The 24,020-nt window shown below is 44.6% G+C and overlaps 2 pseudogenes; both read left to right on the forward strand.

The window, feature by feature from the left end:
* The first annotated feature begins 349 nt into the window (after positions 1 to 349).
* On the forward strand, positions 350 to 12,059 carry LOC120661789 (annotated as a pseudogene).
* A 469-nt stretch (positions 12,060 to 12,528) lies between these two features.
* LOC120662900 lies at positions 12,529 to 17,922 on the forward strand (annotated as a pseudogene).
* Positions 17,923 to 24,020: the final 6,098 nt, after the last annotated feature.

Genomic DNA, 24,020 nt, shown 5'->3' on the forward strand with positions numbered 1-24,020 from the left:
ATTGCACGTGCACTTCGAGCCTTACTCTTCTCAGACGTCCTCCGGGCCGGTGCTGACCGACGACGGCACGGCACCTGGCGGCCGGAGCCCCCGGCCCCCGCACGTCGCGCCGAAGGGAGAAGAGAAGCCGCACTGCCCCGTCAGGCCGTCACGTCTCACGCTCTCACGGGAGTCGGGAGAAGTATGCGTCTCGCATTTCTCAAGCCAACCAAAAGGCTACTCAAACCGAGGAGCTTTCCAGAGCGCGGCACACGCCGTCGGTTCCTCAATCCTCACACCGTCCCCTTCGTTTTATTCTTCTCCTCCCCCACACCACCAGCCCGTGCCACGCACCGTGCCACCACCACCAGGCAGGCGGCAGCTCCCCCACCTCCACGCCAGTTCCGGTCACCAGCGCGTGATCATTGATCCCCGCCAGGTCGCCACGCCACCGTCGGTCGGTCGGGGTCCCCGAGCCCGCCTGCCCCGGTTCCGCGAGAGGTCGGTCGGGGGTATCTCGCGGCTTGTGTTGTGGCCTTGTGGGGGTAATAACACGGGCAGCAACTGCGCTCCTCCACTCCCCCATCCCCTCCGCCACTCCCAAACCCCATCGCCCCGCGCCACCGCCGCTCCGCTACGACGCGGCGCTGTCCTTCCGGATCCACCGTCCTTCCGCCGGCGCCATGGAGCCAGGCGATTCCAACTCCGCCGCAGGTAAACGCGCTCCGACCCCCCCCCCCCCTGCTCCCCCTCCTCTCGTTCCTCCGCCATCTGATCGAACTGGGCTGCGCTGCTCCCCGGGACAGCTCGATCGCGTAATCGGAGCCCCCATTGGATGCTCCCGGATCGCCCATGTTTGCTATACTTACTGCGCGTGTACCGCTGGTCTGCGGGCGCTGAATCGCCAGTGCCCTCCAGTTGAGTTCGCGTTTGTGCCGTTACCGGGACCGATCCTTGTGTGAGATGTCAGTTGACCCTGCTTGCATTGGTCGCCACATTCCTGATAGTTGTTTTGGTCTGAGTTTAATGACGGAAAGTGGGAACAAATTTGATGGGGATGGTCAGGCCCCTATTAGCATTCCCTGGGGCATTGGCAGTCCATTTCAATCAGTTATGAGCCCAGGTGCTTGACCTCTATAGTCGTGTTATTTTGCAGGCCCCTGTGCCTGTTGACTTGTTTGCCTGGGAACCCTGGGCTTGAGTCAGGGTAGATAGTCTGGTAGCCTTTTGATCCTTTTTCTGTAACAATTTCGGGAATTTCAGTCATGTATTAGTTGACCTAAGCACCTGAAGTGTTACCAAAGTGTGCTAAGCTTGCACATTCCTTGATCCATCGAGTGCAGTATTGTTTCATTTCTGTCAGTATCAAGTGCATCTATTGGATTCTCTTATACTTGGGTTTGCATTTCATTGCACAGTAATCTCTAGTTCATAACAAGTGATGGATTTCTTACAAACAGTGTGAAAGACTTTATGTTATTTTTAAATTTTGACTGACGTCCATTATATATAGGAACCTTGTTGCTTAAATTCCACTTTGGAAGTTTGACTACAAATCCTTCTCCTTTTTGGGATCACAGGAGGGAAGACACAAAGTGCTTCAGCACCACCTGTTGAAGGTGTAGCTGGAGGAGGGACTAGTTATGGATGGGTGGATGGAGGCTTGCGGGGTACAAGTCTGGGTGCCGGTGTAATTGATCCTACGAAAGTACACTCAGAAGATCTTCTGCACGTCTGGTCAATGCCCAGCACAGCAAATGTTAGCCAACAAGAAGCACCTCGACCTCTAGAGAAAGTGAGCTATATTACATTTTATCCGCACTTGTTTCTTGCTTCAGCATGCGACTAAAAATAATCTTGTAGTTGTGAATCAGGATGCTACTGTTCATAGAAAGTAAGTTGTACAACATTTTATCGGTACTTGTTTCTTGCTTCAGCATGTGACTATAAATAATCTTGTAGTTGTGAATTGTGATATACTGTTCAATAATTTATTCATCATATGGAGTGCTTTATTTGTTGTTTGTTCTTTAAACTGTGATATTGCACTTTTCAACTGCAATCCGATCCATTGTGCTTTCAGTTGCCATGATTTGACTTATTACTATTTGATTATGTTCATTCCCAAAATTTTCAAACGTTATGTTTTCCTTTAGGTTAACCTTCTGGCAGCAAGAAATGAAAGAGAGAGCTTTCAAATTGCTTTGCACCCAAAGGTTTCATGGGCCACTTCAGGTATTGCAGGGTCTGTGCAGATCCAGTGCACCGATCTCTGCTCCTCCTCAGGAGACAGGTTTGTTTGTTTAAAATTTTGGAACATCTTTACTACTAGGGGAGACTAGCATTCGCACAGTTCTATTTCGATGATTGTAACAGTGCTTTACCAGGTTAGTGGTTGATCAGTCCATAACTTTGCGACGTATGGTGCCTATCTTAGGTGTACCAGATGCTCTTGTGCCTATTGATCCACTCAGTCCTCAAATAAGTCTACACCCAGGGTACTGCCTCTCTGCTTTGGATAACTAACTTATAGTAAATATTTCCCCCATTTACATAAATTCAACTTCACTTTTTGCTTGTACAGGGAGACAGCTGCAGTATGGGTATCATTAAATGTTCCGTGTGGGCAACCTCCTGGTTTATATGAGGGTGAAATATTTATTACTGCTGTTAAGACAGAATTAGAGTAAGCTTTTCCTTGCTGCATTCTATCTTGTCTTAGAAACAGAAGTTGCCTTTAGGCTTACAAGAACATAATAACCAAAACAAATCCATCTTATTTAAGCATGTTTTGGCTCAAATGTTAATTCTTAGTGATAACACCGAGTCATCGACCCAAGTGTTCAAATGTATGTTAGGCTTACAGCAAGAGCTGCCACTAAACATATTCTATAGGAATATATCAAATATAATGTGGTGAAAGGATCACTCTATAAGTGATATATGCTTTTCTTAAAATGTATTGCTTGAGATGTCAAATTCAGAGCCTTGAGTAACCTATTAATTGACTTACTTATATACCTTAGTCCTTAGCTGCCTTTAAAAAGGTCTGGAGGATTTAGGTCATAAGAGTATGAGACAAACATCTTATGTAAAGAAATAATTTTAAGATGCTGTTAAACAAGAATCCCAAGATAAGTGTCATGATTCGATACTTGCGTGCATGTGGACACAAGTGTCCAGGTGGCATTTAGTTTTGATTCCTGGGTTATACTTATTTACTGGCTTATTTTCTGGCTTATTTTCTGGCAGCAGTTCCAGATCAGAATCTCTACCAAAATCTGAAAGGTACAGGCTGTATAGAGAATTAAGAAGTTGTCTTGATATCACTGAACCCAGAGACTACTCGTCACCAGAGGAAATGGTATTCTGCTCTGAAAATACATTCTAAGGGTTAGCTGTATTATTCCCTCTTTTCTAATAGTGCTATAACATTTAGGTACAAAGGCTAACATCAGCTTCTACCACAATGAGGAGGATGTTGGATAATCCAGCACTACAGGATTGTCAAGAGAGCAACGGATTTGGAGACATGATGGATGAAGATGTTATGAACAATGTTTCAGTTCGTTTGAAGTTAAGCCTTACTGTTTGGGATTTCACTCTCCCAGTGACACCATCATTACCTGCTGTTTTTGGTGTATCTTGGCAATATTCCCTTTTACTATTTTACATTTCCATTTCTGTGCTGTGCAACTGCTATGGGCCTTGGTGCAGTGGGCCACAGCCCTATGGGCCCACTTGGCCCGGCAGCAGCTGGTGGCCATTCCAGGGGCTACTGCTGCCCTTAGCCGAATTAAAAGCAGGGACCTTGTGCCATAGGGCAGCAGGGATCCTGCCTGCCTTCGTCGGCGTAGGGATGTAGGGTCTGCCAATGACCTTTTTTAGGATACTCGAATTTAAGTTTGGTTTAGGAAAGTTTGAGATAGGATTTGGAGAGTTTGGTTTGGAATTAGGAAAGTTGAGTTTAGGAAATGATGTATTCCATCGTTTAGGTTTATCTGGTCATCAAGTTTGTTTTTCTTTTGGTGCACCACACTACCAAGTTTCTACACCAGCAGAAGCAAGCCTGTATCCTCATGAAATTGGATATTAACAAGGCCTTTGATTCAGTTTCATGGCCTTTTCTCTTGGAAGTTCTAAAGCAGCTGGGATTTGGAATTATTTGGCGTGATATTATCAGTGGACTCCTTGCAACCTCCTCCACTCAAGTACTGCTAAATGGTTCTCCGGGGGAGAAAATACATCATCAGCGAGGTTTGCGACAAGGTGACCCACTGTCACCAATGCTTTTCATATTGGTCATGGATGTGCTATGTCATTTGGTGAAAAAAGCTGAAGTTGAGCATTTGTTGCAACCTTTGGCCAGAAGAGCTTTGCAGCATAGAATTTCCTTGTACGCAGATGATGTGGTCCTATTCTTGAGGCCCTCGGCTCACGACATTGAAATTACCTTGGATATCCTTCAGCTTTTTGGTGCAGCATCTGGTCTAACAACAAATCTACAAAAAAACAGTGTTCTCCCCATCAGATGTAATGAAGATGACAAGGCAGTCTTGCTGGACTCTTTACCATGTCAGATTTCAGATTTTCCCTGTAAGTATCTAGGGGTTCCCCTTTCCCCTCTCAAGCTAACCAAAACACAAATCCAACCCATTATTGAGAAAATTGCTGATAAACTGCCTAGTTGGAAATCTGAGTTGCTCACCAAAGCGGGCAGATTAATTTTGGTGCAATTTGTTCTCACTTCAATGCTGATTTACATTGTCATGGCACTGGATTTACCCCCTTGGGCATTATGAGCTATTGACAAGATAATAAGGGGATTTTTATGGAAAGGAAGAAAAGATGCAAAAGGGGGTCATTGTCTACTTGCTTGGCCAAAGGTTACAAGACCACTGTATTTGGGGGGTCTAGGTATTTCTAATCTTCAGAATTTGGGCTGGGCTCTGAAACTTAGGTGGCTATGGCTCCAAAAAACAGAACCAGGAAAGGCTTGGGCCTTCTTTCCTGTCCAACCTCAACCTCAAGTCATTTCCTTCTTTGCAATGGCTGTGGAGACAGTAGTTGGAAATGGGAAAAAATACTCGTTTTTGGACTGATAGGTGGATTCTTAGTCAGCTCTATAGCGACCAGAGCAAGAAAGAAAACAGTTTTTGATGCTTTTACTGGTAGAAGTTGGATTTCAGATATAAAGGGTGCATTAACTGTGCCTGTGCTGGTCGAATATCTTCACCTATGGGAGCTGCTCTCAACTGTTGTGCTGCAACCTGAAGTGGAGGATACACATATTTGGAAATTCACAACTTCTGGTATGTATTCCACCAAATCAGCTTATGAGGTCTTATTTGTCGGATCAACTCATTTCAACCGTTGGGAACTAATCTGGAAAAGTTGGGCCCCAAGGAAATGCAAGTTCTTTTTGTGGACAGTGGCACATAACAGATGTTGGACAGCTGATAGATTAGCACGGTGTGGTCTCACTCATCCTCCAAAGTGTCCACTTTGTGATCAGGTCGGAGAAACAATCGATCACTTGATGGTTTCTTGTGTTTTCACAAGGCAGATCTGGTACACTATTCTGCAGTCCTTTGGGTTACAAATCCTTGCTCCACAGATGGAGGATAGTATCTTTATGGACTGGTGGGTTGCTGTGAATAACAGGGTGGCTGGTCAACAAGAAAAAAAGGGCTTAATTCCATCATTATTTTGGGAGCTTGGTCAATCTGGAAGCATCGTAATCATTGTGTTTTTGACGGTGGTACTCCTAGCTTAGCCAGAGTTGTCGCTGTTTTTAGAGAAGAAGTACATCTTTGGTCTTTAGCAGGGGCTCGAGGAGTTACCGAGTTACTCATCTCCTCGCCCTAGCTCCTTACTCCTAATTGGTCAAGTGTCTGGTCCTGCTTTGTTTCCTTAGAAAGACAAACGGTTTTTAGTGTTTTTTCAGGGTGTGCTACAGGCCCTCTAACCGTGTAGCTGTTTTGTATTTGGGGCTCTTCCCCCCTTTTTTTCTTCTTCTTAATATATTGATGTGCAGTTCTCCTGCGCATTCGAGAAAAAAAAGTTTGTTTTTCTTTTCCCTTTGAGAGGGGGGGGGGGGGGTGGGGCTCTATAGCAAGGGCCATTATAGCCATTTTACTCCAACGGAACAAAGATTCTAATCATCTCACGTCAGCGATGCTCCTCCTCTTCCATCCTACTCACTGGTGAGAACAGATCGTCGTTAACATCCCGTCCTTCACCCACACACTGCATTCAGCTGCAACTCTGCAATCCTCCCCAAACCAACCAGCCCCTCTGGCAGCAACACATAAACAGAACCACACTGTTAGAGTATATTAGGCAACTCCGGATATGGTTAGTTTAGGATTGATTGTAATCCCGCGATAACCTTATCTCTAGGAGAGGCTACTTGCCCTCCAAGCCATGTACTCTTATATATTCGCCCTAGAGGCTCAATGCAATACATTCTACGCATTATACACAATCTTACACACACCACATCTTAGAATTTATGGTTGGATTGTCTATAAGATTGTTTTGTTGCAGCTTCTGACAATTCACATTTGAATTGTCTATATCATTGTTTTGTTGCAGCTTCTGACAATTTACATTGACTTGTTCGTGATCATATGGATATGTTCTCCTTTGACTACAACATAGATATCTGAAACTGTCATTGAAGATCGTTTCTGCTTGGAGCATGGCACTGAAGGATGGTATGATGCACTGGATCATCACTTTAGATGGCTCCTCCAATTTAGAATTAGTCCATTTTTCTGCAGATGGGGTGATAGCATGCGCATTCTAGCATACACATGCCCTTGGCCTGGTAATGCTTAAATTTGTTTATTTCTGTCACAAAGAATTTGTTGGTTCGTTGAAACTAATGCTCATATGTTATGTTATTTTCTACTCTTTCTTCTATATTTTAGCTGATCATCCGAAGGCTAATGAATATTACTCTGATCCAAGATTGGCAGCATATGCTGTACCCTATGCACCTATCCTATCATGGTATTGCTTTTATCCTTCTGAATTTATATCAGCTTAACTGATTCATTGTTACTTAAGTTAATTTGGATCCTTCTTAACAGCACTGATGCTGCAAAAAATTCCTTGAGAAGAGAGGTTGAAATCTTAAAATCGAAGCCTCATTGGTCAAAAGCTTACTTCTATTTATGGGATGAGGTGTGTTATTTACCTTTTGTGACATGTCCTGATTCCTGAGAAAACCCATGCAGAGGCATGGAGCAGAGCAAAACTTGTTGTGGCTATTGTTATGGGTTCAAATCTCCACTCTTCTTAAAATTGAAGATACAGAGTTACTCCTGTGAGTGCTTTTAGTTTTACCCACGTCTAGTGGACATTCTCCGGCAGCAGAAAGTTGAATTTTCACTCAGCCTGTAGTGTGCCTTCTGATCCCATATCAAGTTTCAGGTTCAACTTGGACTTGCTTAAATTGTTAAATCTATGATGTTGAACTTGCAACTAGAAGAATGTATCATTAATAACAATTAGCCTATTGGAGGCTATATCATTTCTAACAGTATTTTTCTTTCCTTCATTTTGAAATAAAACACATGATATTTAGGACTTTCTGTCTAATTTTGATGAAGGAAATTATTTGCTGAGTTGTTTATTGGTGTTCTATTGCCATTAATTACATCCAGTCCTACCTAAAATAGTATATATGGGTATTAGCTTAGATAATACTCCCTCCATTTCATTCTATAAGGTGTGCATGTATTTGAAGAGTTAAATCTTGTAATCTTCAACCAATAATAAGCCTCACAAGCTATAAACTTGTAATTCGAAAATGATATTGTTGGATTCACATTGAAATTACTTTCTTGTAGTTATGATTTTGTTGCTACAAGCAGTATGCTATAAGAGAAATTAAAATCAGAGGGTGCAAGTGGTAATGGTGAAGGTAACTTGTCTATGCACTGCCACTGTGCAACTAACCTGCTTAGAGTTTTTTGATAAACAAACTGAAGTTGTCAAAATATCCATTTCTATGCCTCCAGTTTCTAATAATTGTTGTCTTGTTGAAGGAAACTTTGTTGTTAAAGTCTCTTCTTTGTTACTTCAACCACTGGAGGGTGGAGACGAATTACCCTACAATAATCTTACAACCGTTTTATACCTTTTCAGCCATTGAATGTGGAACAATATGACATGATATGCAATATCTCTAATGAGTTACGGTCATATGCACCTGATGTGCGAATTTAACAACTTACTATTGTGGTGAGTATAAGACAAAACCAGATGTTGTTTCTCGCAGAACACTGCCTCTATTCAGAAACAAACTTTCATAACTGGGTTTCCTCATAATGATCTGTGTAGGCCCAAGTGGCTCTGAACTGGCTCCTTCTACATTTGAAGCTTTTGTGAAAGTCCCAAATGTTCTACGTCCGCACACACAGATCTTTTGCACAAGGTATGAAATGCATCTGGCTTACTTTTACATTCTTCTAGGTTGCTAAACTGTTTTGTCTATAGTGGTACTAAGATTCTACTAACACAACAAATAAGGTTCAGAGCGTTACTGTTTTATCATATCTTGAACTATTGCCACACAAATCTTGGGACAAGGATCGTAACTTATCAAATGGACAAGGTCGTGAGACTTCATGTTAGCATGTTACAAAATTAGACCAAAATAGATCGAACTCGTGTCAGAGGAAACAAAAGTTCCCTTCTCACAGGCCATTGGCACTAAGATTATGTTATGTAGCACTGACAATTTGATGGAACTTACAGCTCCAATACATGTTGGGGATGTGGTGTCACTGTGAGGATGTTGCATACGCATCACAGAGGCTAGTAGAACGGGTAGCTTGGTGCAAACTAATTATAATGTTACACTAATTCAATCTTGGGCCAATAAACCACTTTGGTTATTGATCTGTCGTCTCCTTATGCAGTGAATGGGTTCTTGGCACAAGAGAGGACCTAGTGAAGGATATTGTTGCTGAATTACGACCTGATCTTGGTGAGGTAAAAGGTTTCTATTCCTCAAATAGTAAATCTGTAAACCTTGGCTCTTTAAGCTCGTATCATTCTCGGAGAGGATTAATGATATTGCGCTATTTGTTTTCTAATTAACATTGATTCTAACATTATAGAATCAAGGAATTGTATGAGAGTGCACCCGTTTCATACATTTATGAAATATTTTTGTGAAGGATTCCTCATGTGACATTTTACTATTCTTTTTCTTTTGTTGTTTCTATGTTCATCTAGTGCTTTAACACTGCCCCATTTATATCTATTGCTACCTCCGGTTGGGAAAAGATGAAGTTCCTGACTGGAGGAACCTGCCCGTAGTTCCTTTTCCATGGTTGGAACGTCTTTATTATACAGCCGGAGGGAGTATTTTTAGTATGTATTGTTGCTCGCTGTGGCCGGAGCATAGTCACAAAGTTCCTGGGTCGACCGGGTCGAGGAACGGGGTCGAGGGTCGTCACTTTATAAAATTGTGGTACGAAGGGGGTATACCTCTATGGAACGATAAATTATTATGTGGAACGCGACTCTGATTCATCCGGGTCGATATCTTCGGGTCGATGCGTCTTTAAAAAGACAAAAACTATATATATATGTGCTACTAATGAAGAAACTAATCTGCACAAGCATATAAAAAACATACAAAATAGTACATCTAGATCATACTACATGTACTCAGCTTATTATCTAACAAAAACCACATCAATCCGCTATCAATAACCTTCTTATCCCAATTAAATCTGCTAGCAATGGGGCTACGACCCCTCTCAAACCGGGACACGATCCAACCTTGAATGGGACACTGACCCTCTTTGACCCCGACCCTCAAATCGGAACGGCGTTCCCGGGTCGTGGGACGAGACATCGACCCCGAATTCTGTGACTATGGGCCGGAGACCAAGGAAAGTCTTTTCTTGATGGCGTTGGACTGTTTTCCTTGTTTTTATGATTATAGTATTCATGTTTTCTTTTCTTGCAGTTGAAAGAATTCTTCAGTTTCTTTTATGATCTCCCGTTGCATTGATGTTATGAGAACCTCTTAATTGGTAGATTGCAGGCAGGACTTATGTTACCTTCGTACTGTCATTTTATTTTGGGTGCTGCAATCTGCATTGAAGCATACTTCCTGTTTCCAGATTGTGCCACAGCCTACTCTTGCTAAATTGGATGCATTGTCACACTGAAGTGCAGACAATGTCTACTGTCCTGGTCAATTACATTTATTTGGTTTTTCTCATTTAACTTGAACTTATTCGTTTGCCACTCAGCATGGAGTTCTCTGTAATCTTTAAAATTTGCATCTTGATGGGCTTATCTTGATCTATTTAGGAGTGGTGGACCTATGTTTGTATGGGCCCTTCTGATCCTCAACCAAACTGGCACCTTGGAATGCGTGGAACCCAACACCGGGCAGTGATGTGGAGAGTGTGGAAGGAAGGTGGGACAGGATTCCTTTATTGGGGTACCAACTGTTATGAGAAGGCAATGATTCCAAGTGCTGAGGTATGCTGTGGCATGGAAAGCGTCTTTATGTAATGACCTGTCATTAATACATGATTGAAGTTTTTTCCTGGCTAATGTAAAAACAACCCAGTAAGATTTACTTGTTACTCCCTCCATTCCAAATTCTAAGTTGTTTTAGCAAATCTAGATGCATAGTTTTTCCATGCATCTAGACATAATTGTTTATCTAGATGCATAGCAAAATCTATGTATCTAGATTTGCCAAAACGACCTACAATTTGGAATGGAGGGAGTAGTGTCTTATTCTCTACCCGTCCCTTGTTGCAAGACTACAGATAGTTTTGGGATTTAGCGGTCCTGTGTCAAAGCAATTTTACATGTGTATGGGACATGGGCTTGACTGTTGAACTCACGTGCATATCCTAGTACGGGCGAATGACAGCTAAGATGCTTTGGGCTGTTTCTATGTTTGAACAGATTAACTGTTAATGCTAGGTAATAAATGTCAAGTTATATTCTAGCGACACTTTTTTACTTCAACGCTGAGACAAAAGCTCTAGCAAATATGCAAGCGACTAGTGATTCTTGCCTATAATATTTGCATTCTGCAGATACAACTTAGTTTAAAAGTTTATGCTAGTTTTGTTTTGTACAGATATTGTGTTCTAGTTTACAATTTCTGCAGTTAATGTTAGCATCTACCATTTGTAGTATTAAACTAGGAACTGCAAATTATTGTTCTAAGTTCCAGCTCTTTATTTTCAAGCATCCAACCATTTCTTTGTTTCTGATTCTCAAAACTTGGCGCTGCCACAGATCTGTTTCCGGCGTGGCCTTCCTCCTGGTGACGGGGTCTTGTTCTACCCTGGTGAAGTGTTCTCATCGTCACATGAACCAGTTGCATCCACCCGACTAGAGCGCATTCTCAGTGGCATGCAGGTGATGATTTTTATTGATAACGAACCCTCGACTTAAAAATATTCATATCAAAAGTTGTCAGTGAGCACTCATGCCCTGCCAGGTCTTTGTAATTTTGCTTGGCATTTCTCAAGGGTGCTTCTTAGCAGAGCATGCTAGGAACTAATCCGACATGTTGAATTGATTCCCGTTGCGCAGCTGGAAGCAGTGCATTCTGCAAATTAGAACACAGTGTACCTATATAACCTATGCGATTGCTCGCTGTTTCCCTGTGCTCATGGCTGTCTATTATTGCCTTTTCAACGCAGGACATTGAATACCTGAAGCTTTATTCTTCACGGTATGGGAGGGAGGAAGGCCTGGCCCTACTCGAGAAGACTGGCATGTATCTTGGCCCGGATCGGTATACGCTCGATCATGGACCGATAGACGGGATGCGGGGCAAGGTATACCGCAGCTGCAGGTCTTAAGAGCATGGGCCTGCCAGATGTTCATCACTTTTGTTTAGCGTAGCGCCTTTGTTGTTGTATATATATGGTGGTCTTACTGTGCTATATGTTATCTGTACTCTGTATTTAGCGATGCAAAACTTGCTGCATGTTCGTGAACATTAAAGCTGGACAGTAACTAGTTGCCTGGACAGTAACTGGCGGGTAAAAAACGATTCGTCTTCTATACTTTAACTTCGCCTGAGTTCCAGAAGCAAATAGAATCGGTAGATGTATGTGGCGACGTTCAATCGGTTGATAACGTTTGTTTGTGATCCAACGGCGATGAAAAATTGATGACGTGGCCCTATGAGATGCTTGGGTTTGATGAAAAATTGATGACGGGCCCTATGAGATGCTTGGTTTGGTGCAGGAATCGTAGGTAAAGATTAGCGATTTGCTATGAAAAAATTTTGTAAATAGACTTTGTTTAATACACTATGCGTGCAAGATCTTCGAAAACAATATCACGAAGATCTTAGAAAAAAATATCGCGAAAACTAGCCAAACACAGTGTAAGGGAGCAGTGTCGTCTGTGGATCCTGTGGCGATTCACGTCGGCGCCGGTTGGACGTGAAGACCGCCGGCAGGTCGTGGTGATTACCTAAAGACTATTTTTATTCCTTAATTACTGAGGATTAAACCAACTTGGCATCTGTCAGGCATGGCTGCGTGTAGCAGCACGCGCCGGCGGCGCACGACCGCTGATGCCACCGCCTCCGCTCGAGATTCATCCTTGTGGGCGTCGCTGCACGAGGATCTGGTGAGCCAGATCGCGTGGCGGGTGCTGGCCGGCGACTTGCGGGACTACATCTACATCCGCTTTCGCGCCGTGTGCCCAAACTGGCGGTCCAGCACAGCCTGCCCGCGCGGCCGCGGCATTGTCGACCGGCGCTTCCACCCGCGGCGGTGGATGCTGCTGCCTGAAGGCCACGGCCTCCCCCCGGGCCACGGCAAGCTGTGTGGGTTCGTCCGCTTCTTCAACCTCTCAACCGGCGCCTTCGTCCGCGTGCACCTCCCGCTCTTCAGGGAGACAGGGACCACTGCGTCATCGACTCTATCGACGGTATTCTCCTGCTGCAGCGGGCTTCACCGGTGACATCTTGGACTTCCCCCCTCAGGAGACCCTCCTGAGGTACGTGAGCCCGATGTTGCTAGGGAACAAGTGGCCCTATATCAGAAGTATCCGTGCTGCCTCGCTCAACGTGAGCGTGGATGAAGCCGTCTCGCTCATGATTTTGGGGTCACCGGGTACGTTGCAGGGTTTTTTTTTACATATTTACCATTATAACCATTATAAGAAGAGACACTCGCTGGTTTAGTATTTTTAAAATAGCGCATATATATTTAGCACTACTGTAGCAGCAGATTTTACATTTTTATCACTTTATCCTACGTGACACACCAGGTTGGCACGACATGGTGGCGCTCAGTCAGCAGTGCGACGTGAAATGACTTGAGTGCCCCTGCCTAGCTCCTGTCTTGTTCCTCTCTGACAGCTGGGTCCCACAGCTTCCCTCAATGCCAGGTGGGCCGCATCTGTCAGCTTCCTCTCCCACCTCCGGCCAGACCGCCCCTGCTTCTTTCCCCCGCCGGGTCTCGCGGGCGCTCGACAGCGTGTTCCTGGACGAGCTCGGCCGGCGTCCCCGCTCCCCGCGCCCCGCGATCCCGCTCGCCGACTGGGAGGCGCACAAGGCAGGAGCACCCCTCGGTTCCATGACCGGATCTTCCTCCTGAACCGGCCGTTCGGTGAGATGTAGAACATGGACTCGGTGGTCGTGCTGCAAGTCTCGTCGTCGTTCGTGGTGGATAGGGAAGAAGTGCTAGTGAAGCCCTCGGACAACTCGCCAAGCCTGAGATCCTCCAACGTCAACACTACCGCCTGAGATCTGCTCGCAGGGGCGTGCTCTTTCTCATCCGGCGCGAACGACCGCAGGATATCCCACGTGGATCCCGCCCCGCAGACAGCCGGCAGCGCCATCGACGGGGGGCGGCTTGAGCACCGGCGGCGGGCGCAAGCCCTTGATTCCTCCCTCCACAACTGCCCTCTTCACATCCGGGCGGGTGGACTCAAGCGGATCCAGCCGTGCCGGCCGCTCCAGAGCTTCGATTGGGGCGTCCCTCGCGGCCGGCTCCTTCGCCGGTAGCTCGTGGTCGGCGTTCGCTGGCCGGGTGGGGTCCTCGGCACCCTCGTGGCGGAGCGGGGAGTCGCGCGCGGGGGGTTCGGGTTTGTGCCGCGCGGACGAAGGGGAGGTGGAGGCGGAGGTCGAGGAGCGCACACGGCCTTGTGCGCCTCCCAGTCGGCGAGCGGGATCGCGGGGCGCGGGGAGCGGGGACGCCGGCCGAGCTCGTCCAGGAACACGCCGTCGAGCGCCCGCGAGACCCGGCGGGGGAAAAGAAGCAGGGGCGGTCTGGCCGGAGGTGGGAGACGAAGCTGACAGATGCGGCCCACCTGGCAGGGAGGGAAGCTGCAGGACCCAGCTGTCAGAGAGGACCAAGACAGGAGCTAGGCAGGGGCACTCAAGTCATTTCACGTCGCACTGCTGACCGAGCGCTACCGTGTCGTGCCGATCTAGCATGCCACGTAGGACAAAATGGTAAAAATGTAAAATCTGCTACTACAGTAATGCTAAATATGTAGGCGCTATTTTAAAAATGCTAAACCAACAAGTGCTTCTCCTTATAATGGTAAATATGTAAAAAACCCTGTTGCAGGTAGTCTTTGCTACCTCTGGGGGAACAGCAATGGAAGGTTTCAAGCTGGTACTTGAACGAAATTTTTAGTGAGTTGTCATTCCAAGGCAAGGTATATGTGGTGTGTGATATCGGAAAGTCCACTGGAGAAAAGATCCTACAGATTGACCCACCCGAGCTGGAAGGGACGGAACCCTGGGTGCCACCAGCAAAGTTGATTGCCAAATGTCCAGTAAACAAACCTGGCCAAATCAGCTTCTACTATTTGGTCGAATGCAACTCAGAGGTTCTGGTGGTCGCCATAAGCTCTGGCATTGATAGGAAAATTTCAGTTTACAGACTGGCTGACATTATGCTGGGTCACTGGGAAGGACTGTCTTGATGACATGCATTGATGGTAATGCCCTCTTCATTGGTGGGAGGAATGTGTGTGTGAGCTCTAAGGCGTTCCCTATACTCGTAGGTGACACCATTGTCTTTTACTATAGAGAGGGACGCTATTTTGCTCAATACCACCTAAGCAGAGGCACATTGCTGCCAGCATTAGATGGATCTATCATAGCAAATGCTGTATCAAGTCCTCGTAGCATCATTTACGATATCAACACATGTTGCTATCGTGAAATATGGCCAGTTACCTGTTTTTTGTTTTCCATTCCATCATAGTTCTCGCTGACAATGATGTTCCTTATCCTGCAAAATTTTGTGCTGCTAGGTAAGCTTATTGCGTTTCCTCCTCTCTTCCTTTAGGAACAAGGGGCAGATAAAGTTTTGGGGGCAGACGGCAAAGTGGCGGGTGAAGGAAAAGTGGCGTATTGGGGTAAATCTTGCCCCTGAGGCAATGTATCTGTTCTATGCATTTTTTTATGTGCCTATGTTTACCGCCACCAAAGGCTAGCTACAGCCAATTGATTAATTCATGGGGTGTTTTTCTAGTATTAAAGTGATACTGTTCACAGTCCCGGATCAACATAGTGCCTCTTGCTTTCCCTTTTAGTTAGATACATGGTATCCAGGATGTAATGCCATTTGCTAGCGTGATTTCCAGGGCTCTGACCTTGGTCCAATTGCGTTGCAAAAGGACCAAAAAGTAAGTTTATGTGTTTGCATGTTCTCCCTATATGTGATCTATATCCCATTTTTGTAACTTGGGCAGCCCAGAACTGAGGTTTCCAGCACAAGAATGAATAAACTTCTTATCCATGATACTAATAACCTTAGGGTATGGTCTACCTAAGCCACAATATTCCTTCTTGAGGCACACTGAAAGCAAGTTGGCTAAATGATAAGTTCTGTGTTCATCAAAGCTGTTCAAAAGGCAGTGGGCCATATGAGAATTAAGAGTTTGAATGCCTACTTAAGTACTTAGGGATTTGACAATTGAATTGCTGCTAGTGGTGATTGGCTATTTTCTTAGAGAATACTGAAAAAATGTGTGTATGAGTTACAAGTATTGCTATAATGCACAACATGTAGTATTACATCTTGGCTAGACAACAAACATTTTCTTAGAGGAAAATAAGATTTTCCTGGTTCATCTTTGCAACTGCACTTAACTGAACATATGGACTACTAGTTGCACCCATCTGTGGATGCATGGTTAAAAATGATCTCACAGTTGTTAGTCAAAGCTCCAAAAGAATTAGAAGTAATGGCCTTGATGCAACACAATCTGATTCCACCTGAGCATGGGGAGCATCTATGTTGGAACACTATCTTCTTAGATACATTGCCAAGCATCGCAACCACAAAGACCTGGTTGAAATGTAGTTATGGTTGTCATTTATTGCAATGTTGTCTATATTACAATCACCTATGACATTTTAGTTGTTGCTATGCAAGATTTTGTTCTGTTGGCACTGGACTTGATTAACAAAGAGAAAACAATGGTGTTTTTGCTAGGATAGTGTGCAAAGAGAAACACACACTGCTGGCGTGTTTCCAGAAGTTGTACAAAGATAGTGTTAATTTCCTGATTGGAGATGCTAGTTTGTCCATCATAGCAAGCCAAATGATTATGCAGTTTCACATCTAGGCCACACACTTTTGTCTTATGCATATTTAGGAATTCAAAGATTCCGTATCTTAGTACTTCATCGTGGGTGTCTTTTCTACTATTATACCAGTCACTGACTTGACGCCTGCTTTCCTACTTGTGTCTTACTAGGCGTAAATGTCTCTGCCTGTAACATGGTGGATTGGTGGTGGTGCCTGGTTTTCCTTCCTCCGCAGCTTTATCTTCACGATATGAGATTCTTAATTATTGGCATGCTATGCACAAGGAGAGTAGCTCCCTGTGGTTGACAGATTTGCTTACTACTATCTATCATCAATGTTATTCTTGTGGTTGTGACAATTTGCTTGCTATCTAGCTATCTTCATGTTTAAACAGCTGAGTAACTGTTGTAGCCGCCCTGGTATTTGCCATTGAGCTACTTATTTGTCTAGGGAGGTTCCGTTAATTAATTCTAGGAAGGTTTTGAACTTCCGGAAACAAGAATGTGATAATTAACATTACATGGTTTGGCAGCGTTGCGATTAAAAGCACGCTTGTTGCACGTTGCTACTATATACTACATCTATTGTTGCAGTCTTGAGCTACCCTGGTGTGCCCAGTTGGCTTCGTGCTAAATTTACTTGCAGTCGCAGAGTTGCCTGAGTTGATGTTAGAAAGAAACTGATCATTGCATAAAATGCGTGAGCCATTCAGCCTGGAATGGTTTGCTCACTTGACGAGCTAGAAGTTTTTTTTTAGAAGTATTCCAGGTGTCTCTACAATGATTTTGACAACAGGCAGCAACGCTGTCCACGCTAGGATTGACATTAAGTTAGGCCTGTGCATGGTTCAGTTAACCCAACCCAAACCTACTAGTGTTTCAAATTTGTTGGGATCTTGGCTAAGAAATTTTTCTTCAGCACTTAGACAATATATCTTAGTGGGGGGCTTCAGCTATGTGCTGGGTTTTATGGTTGAGTAGAAATGACAGTTTTGAAATGAACCATCACTACCTCCTGGTAATTTTCAGAAGGACGTACTAGACAAGGTGTTGGTCGCAGCTATCTAAAGATAAAGAGAAGAATTACTTGAAGTAAAGCTGTCGTTGATTGGAGAGCGCGGTCATGGAGCTGTTCAGTAAGGTTGGATGGAACTTCAGGAGCAGGATTGAGGTTTAGTAAATAGCTTTCATTTTGTTGGTATGTTCCAAATTTATGGTGCCTTTGGTGGCGTATGCCAGCAATCTTCGTACTGCATACTTATTTGAGTGGTTATAGACATTCACTTGTGAATGATCCAGGTTGGAACCTTTTCATTATTAAAAAAAACGTTATCCTCGGCCGGGGGGGAGCGTCATCACAGGTACAATTTTCTGGCTTCCAAAAACAGGGTGGTTTTCTTGCTTTCAGCACAGGCGAATAGCTGAAGCTTTATTCTTCACGGTATGGGAGGGAGGAAGGCCTGGCCCTACTCGAGAAGACTGGCATGTATCTTGGGCCGGATCGGTATACGCTCGATCATGGACCAGTAGACGTGATGCGGGGCGAGGTATGCCGCAGCTGCAGGTCTTAAGAGCGTGGGCCTGCCAGATACTCATCACTTTCGTTCATCATAGCGCCTTTGTTGTTGTATATATATGGTGGTCTTACTGTGCTATATGTTATCTATACTCCGTATTTAGCGATGAAAAACTGAATTACGGACCAGCTCATCTTATCCTGCCAGTTCAGGCCTGATGAATCTGTGGCTCTGGTTTTTCATCGAGTTGCATGAAGAATCGGGAGAAAAAACTGAAAGATGGTGTCCCTGGTCCAGGGTTAGAAAAGCCCAGGTCGGGCACTGACACAAGGCCCAAGCAGCCACTGGACACAAGGTCCAGGGTTAGAAGTGGGCCATAATATCTGCTGCAACTTGACACGAGATTCGCATTCCCCGCGATTCCCAGCCGCTCCATCGGAGTGACGCCGCAGCCGGAAATCCTATATATCTTCCGCAAGAAATTATTCTACTCATCTTCTACTATTTGAGATTCGTGCAGAATATGATGAACGGATCAGATTAAAAGCTGATGGAAGAGGGCTGATTGAGCGCACGTGGTTGCATCAGAAAAAGCGGGACACGTGGTGGCGCATGGCTGGCTGTAGCAAGTTGTAGCAGGTTAGTGGTTGACGAACTTTCTTTTGACTTCAAAATTTCAGATTCATTTTTTCTTCAAACCATAAATACGTTTCAAATTCTGTTTGAACCATGATGTTTGTTAGAATTTATACAACAAATCAAGGTCCATTATGAATATATTTAAATGTTTTAAATACTTTTCAAAAATTAACATTCAAAATGTATTATTTCAACAAATTGTGTTTATGTGTTCAACATTCTTGACATACTGCATCAACATTTCACATAAAATGTTGAATTAGTATATTTAAAATGTTGAACTAAGTCTACCTAGATGTTAAATTCAGTATTTTTAAATGTTGACTATATTATTTTAATATTTTAAACAAACTGATTGTAAAATCTTTAGCAAAATAACACATTACAATCACAGATTCAAAGAAATAACAAAAAAAAACAAGCATAATATACTTTCATTACTTTGCCGCTGCTGCTATTGCTATTATATGTCCTGCTAGATCCGTGGTAGCTGCTTCTGGTTTCCACTTCCACACGTAAAGAAATATAGCAGGCCGGCAATGTGTCTTCCTCACTTAAAGGAAAAATAGCAGGCCGGCAACGACACAGTGGGCTGTAAGCAGGCCGTGCAACATATATCTTATGCATCTTCCGGAATATAGATAGGTGCCCCCCGCCGCACCTCCTTCATCCCCGCGTGTCGGCGAGTCGCGTAGCGTCGCGTGCCCTACGCTCCGTGCCGCCCTAGGCCCTAGGCCTACACCTGGAAAGAAAGAAAGAGCAAGGACACAGGACTTGAAATTGAAATATTATTTATTTCAAAAAAATTGAAATATTCTTCTATCTATCTATCTTGCAATTTGCAGGCAGGCTACCCTTCAGAAAAGGCGCATCCGATCGGCGTATCCGCCGTGACGATTCCCGTCTCGCGACGGACGCTGACGCGGTGACGGCCTGCGGCCGCGGTGCCCCGTCCCTTTCGAGGTCGGTACCGCCAAGACCCGACCGCGGCGAGTTCCGGACCCAGGCCCCGTTTGGTTAATAATCTATTAATCTACGTTATCCTCGGTCGAGGGCACAGATCACAGGTAGTAATAAGCTTCCAAAAACAGGGTGGATTTCTGGCTTTCAGCACAGGCGCGCGGTCGCTGTCGCCCATCCACCCACGACCATAAAAACAGCAAATTGGATGATATCGATATATTGTATATCTAGGGATAAAAATAATATAGATATTTTCCGACCGTATTAGCATGGATACTATTTAGTTCCCAAAAAAAGCATGGATACTATTTGCATGCTTTATATTTTTCGACCGTATTGGATTTTGATCTGTTTTTGAAGAGTTTTTATCTGTTTGTATCTGATTATAGATATTCAATATCCATAATTGATTCGTATTTAAATACTAAAAGTTATTTTTTTAATATCAATATCAATTATATCTTTATCCGGCAAAAACTAATATTTTTCATATATGTGAAACCAGTGAGAAAGGGAGAGAGAGAACACACTTGCATGGAGGTCCTTGTCACGGGTTCCACAGAAGCCTTGGCTCCCTGGACCTGGAGGGCCGGGGCCGAGTGTCGTTATTCATTTGTTGGTAGCTCCGGCCTCTCGTTGTTCGGCCACGCCGCTTGTGCTCCAGGAAGATAAAAGGCTGACAGACCAATCCTTCTGTCTGCTCTTTGGGTCCAAAAAAAAACAGAGAGGATCTTTTCCATGTCGCAAAAAAACATCATGGAGATGATGGGGGCATGGGGTGGTGCTACCTGGCAAGTTGCACCAGCATGTCTGACAGACAAAACTGTTGCGCTCTTAAAGGGGACGCTGTTGGAACAGTCGTCGGGCTGTTCGTGCGACATTTATCAGCACGGATTTGGTTTCTAGGCTTTATTTTTACCCGCTCCATTTGTGAGATGAGGATATCTGGGAGTAGACCGGAGATCTCGAGCTGATCCGGGTGATCAGGGAGTGAGCGCAGGCGATGGGCCATTCCCTGATCGCCTGATCTCACTCAGCAGTAGTACCCGGTGCTCTGACCAGCAGCAGGCCAGCCAAGCCAAGCCGGTCTTGCGATCACAAGTGTAGCCCGTGTTCGTGCGTGTGCGACCTCGCTGCCGTTGCTCTGATGCTCTCATCTGCGGTTACTGTGCGGCGGTGGGCCGGCGTTCCGGTCAAATCCGTTGCCGCCGTCCGGCCAGAGACTGACGTGGAGAGCCAATATGAGGCTATGTTCGGATGAATGCATCAAAACTTTTTCACAAAAAGACGAATGCATGCATGAAGTACTAAACAAAGTTTATTTGCAAAACCTTTTTAGAAATGGGTGTAATTTTTCGAGACGAATCTAATGAGCCAAGTTTCATCATGATTGGTTACAGTGATGCTACAGTAACCGCACTCAATCATCTTCTAATCGTGCGGTCAAAGTCCTCATTAGCTAGAGCAACTGCTACAGTACCATAGTTGTGGAGGTAATTTTGTAATTAGACTTTATTTAATACCCTAAATTAGTGGTCAAAGCATCGTTTCTCTCTCATCAAAATTTTTTCACAACCCAACCAAACATGGCCTGAACTTCCAGCCTCCTGGCACTTGCAGATTCTCTCGCTTGCTGGCCTTCGCCTACCTGCCTGTTCTCGAAAGGAAACAAAGGCCCTGGTTTCCACATCGTAAACACAAAAACACAAAATTTTATAAAAGAATTTTACTAATTTGAAGTACTAAATGAAGTCTATTTATAAAACTTTTTGCATGGATGGGCTGTAAATCGCGAGACGAATCTAATGAGTCTAATTAATCCATGATTTGCAACAGTGATGCTACAGTAATAATCCACTAGTTATTAATTAATCATAGATTAATTAGCATCATTAGATTCGTCTCGCGATTTACAACCCATCTATGCAAAACAATTTGTAAATAGACTTCATTTAGTACTTCAAATTAGTAAGATTCCGTCGCAAATTTTTTTTGCGTTTACAGCCGCATGGAACTAAACACGGCCAAAGCACGCGAGGTTCATGAATCCGGATGCAGTTTTTTTTTTAAGAAACGGATGCAGTTATCCTACCGGTGAGAACGATTCAGTCAGTTATCATCTTCATTAAACAGGGGAGAGCTCAGCCCGGTGCGGCAGGCCAGCACGTAGCAGCCCGTGGCTGTGCTCGCCTGAAAACGACTCCCTCCTCGTCGACGGCCGGGGCACGGCGATCGATTCCGCCGAATCATTGGCGCGGCGCATATGCTCCATTTGTCTCGTCCTGCTTGGACGTAGCATTTATCCGCTCCTTTTGTTCCGGAGCTGAAAACTCTATCCCATCTCTCTCAAAGCGAGAACAGGATCGAAACTCCACCTGTTAAATCATCAGATTACCGCAGCCAGATGGATCGCCCCTATCCTCAAGACCTCAACTCTCTGCTGTTGCGATGATGCAGGCATGCAGCCGCTTAGGGCACCGTGTTGGTGGTGGTGATTGGTCGCTGATGGCTGATGAGACTTCACCACGAGCTTTCTTTACAGTCCAGACATCAGGTGGCAACCTTTTCATCCGGCAATTATCCACCCCGGCCAGGCCACTTTCTTTCTATCCATCGCAAAATGGCAGCGCCCAACGCAGCACGCGACACAAGGAGCAGGGAAACCTTTTCGTGGAGTGGTCCAGACCACCACGAGCAGAATGGCTAACCTGTGACGGCTCATCATCATCAGAATTCAGACAGTAGGTGTGCGAGAGTGTGAGAGCTCGAGCTGGAACGGGAGGAAAACGGAGACCGACCATCCAACCACGCACTAGACTGGAGGCTGCCATGCCACGTCTGCATGCATGGACCGGATGGATGGAGGAGCTACCAGACAGCGACCTTTTACAGCTGGCTCGCTTTCTTTGCTGGAAGTAACTCGCGGCGCCGGTACTGCATCTATGAATGATATCCCAGTAAAGAAATGGCAAAAAAATGGAAGCCTTCACGGGTGGTTGCGATTTGAAATGAGAAAGGAGTGTGAATGGTGAGCAGGGTTAACCAAACCGTAGGTAACCGGTCCGGTTTGGTCCGGTATGAAACCGGTCCAAATTCAAAATTTAAATTTAAATTCAAAAAAATGAAAAATTCTTAAAAAATTCCTAAAAATATTTCAAGGTGCGATGAATCTAATGGTGTCAAATTTTCTCAAAAATTCGTTCATTTAGTATAGTTTGCGGGGATTTGAAGTTAAACAAAAAAACGTGCATACAAAAGTATACAAATACAATGTAAAAGTAGTACAAAAGAGGGTTGAAGGGTTCATTTAGACTAAAATATGTTATACCAACATTTATTTAGTATACTTTGCGGGCATTTGAATTTAAATCAAAAAAGAAAAAAAATTGAATTTGACCGGTTACCAGTCAAACCGGCCGGTATACCGGTCAAACCGGCCGGTATACCAGTACGAACCGGTTGAACTGGAAAGTTTAAATTCAAATTTGGATTTGACCGGTTCCGACCGGTAACCGGCCAAACCGGACCGGTATACCAGAACCGGAGGCCGGCGGTTACCGGTCACCAGTCGGATAATTAAACCCTGATGGTGAGTGGCCGTGTGGTAGTTTATGCACTTTGTTTTGTCACAATGCGCCCACGATTCGTCGTCCACCGGCCAGCTAGAGTGGTAGGAATAAGAAAGAAAGCGTGGTGAAAAAGGAAACGGGAGAAGCTAGTATAGCCATTTGCGAAAGGAGCAAAGGCAGCAAAAAGTAGGGTACGGTTTTAATCTAGGAAATGTTGAGATTTGTACTGCGCGTCAACTGCTTCTTCTACAAGACAACAAGACGGGGTGAACGCTCTGCCCAATGTCGGCGCCATGATACCTTTTTAACGGAAGTTGATTTTTTAATTAAAAAACTGGGTTTGTTGGCTGCGGTTGTCCAATTAAGTTACTGTGGGTGGTCTATGGTTTCATGGTAGTTTCCAAAATTGACAATGATGAGATCAGCAAAAGGAGGAGCAATTCAGTTGTAGAAGCACTGAAGATTGGCAAATCAAAACACAGACCAAAACACAATAGTTTAAAATCGACATGCAATAGCTTAAAAAAAACACAGACCAAAAGTCCTTGTGTACTAGCTACTCCAGAAAGAAGCACATCAAATCCCGGCCCTAAACCATGTGATTGGAAACATCCTGCATTTGCCGTCTTCAAAAAGTAGTAAAAAAAGTTCTTTAAAAAAAGTAGTAAAAAAGTGCAAAACAAGCGGCCAGAAAACCCCCACACCATCCCCTCAGACCTCTTCCGTGCACGGTGACGGTGCCAGATCCCAAAATGCAATGCAATGAAATGAAAGAGG

This window comes from Panicum virgatum, chromosome 2N, assembly GCF_016808335.1.
Source record: "Panicum virgatum strain AP13 chromosome 2N, P.virgatum_v5, whole genome shotgun sequence".
NCBI classification, from domain to species: Eukaryota; Viridiplantae; Streptophyta; class Magnoliopsida; order Poales; family Poaceae; genus Panicum; species Panicum virgatum.